Raw genomic sequence first — 933 nt, 5'->3', positions numbered from 1 at the left:
ACAGCTTAACTCAGCTGTTGGCTTGGCTCTTGCACTCCTGGGCTCCCTGTTTTGAGTTTTTAAGGGCTGCAGACTTGAAGGCTTTGGCTGCAGTTTGACCCCTGTGGCCCCTCGTCCGTGGCCCCTCACTGGAGGGTCGAGCACGTCACCTGACTTTTTAACCTCTCGCTGACCTGCTCGCTGGACTTTTTTTTTTTGTTGTTGTTAACCTGGCCTCCATGTGCTGATGCCCAAACCGCCTGATGGTGAGTCACGTATATGAAGCAGCTGTATATATTTAATCTCAGAGCACCTGGCGTGGGGGCTACACCCGGGGTCACCCTGCCTCTGGTGACCCCGGGGCGCTCTGCGGGCGGTTACCAGCGGTTACCAGCCTGGCTCTGCATCTACACCCTGTGCACAGTGTGGAGCAGCCGGGCTCATATACAGTGCCGTGCCTGCGCATACATGCAAACATGCACTCTCAAGTTAAGCAGTCATGTGGCACACACAGTTGCCATGTGACGCCCCCCCCCCCTCCTCCTCCTCCTTTCTCCTATCTCTCTCTCTCTCTCTCTCTCTCTTTTTGGAGTTATGCTTATTGTGGGATGTCAGTGACTGCACTCATTACTATTATGGGATGCCGCACGGGGGTGGGGGGGCGTCTCCATGGTAACCGCGGTTGCTAAGGGAGGGGGTGGAGGTGTGTGCGGTGGTGGGGGGGGTGCATGCATAGAGGAATGGGGAAGAGACTGTAGGAGAGGGAGGGGGTGAGTTGACTATTATGGTCTGTACGTTGCAAGGTAACTATGCAGAGTGGGGGAGGGGTGACTGAAGAGAGAGAGAGTGTGTGTGTGTGTGTGTGTGTGTGTGTGTGGAGGGGAGGAGGGGGGGGGATATTATGGGATGCCTGCCCCCTGATCTCTTTGTGTGTGTGCACGCGCGCGCGGGGTG

This window comes from Trachinotus anak, unplaced genomic scaffold (assembly GCF_046630095.1).
Source record: "Trachinotus anak isolate AG129_WGS33_773 ecotype Australia unplaced genomic scaffold, CSIRO_AGI_Tana_v1 ptg000016l, whole genome shotgun sequence".
Classification (NCBI taxonomy): domain Eukaryota; kingdom Metazoa; phylum Chordata; class Actinopteri; order Carangiformes; family Carangidae; genus Trachinotus; species Trachinotus anak.
The sequence above is the reverse complement of the archived record's forward strand: the minus strand, read 5'-3'. Positions refer to the sequence as shown.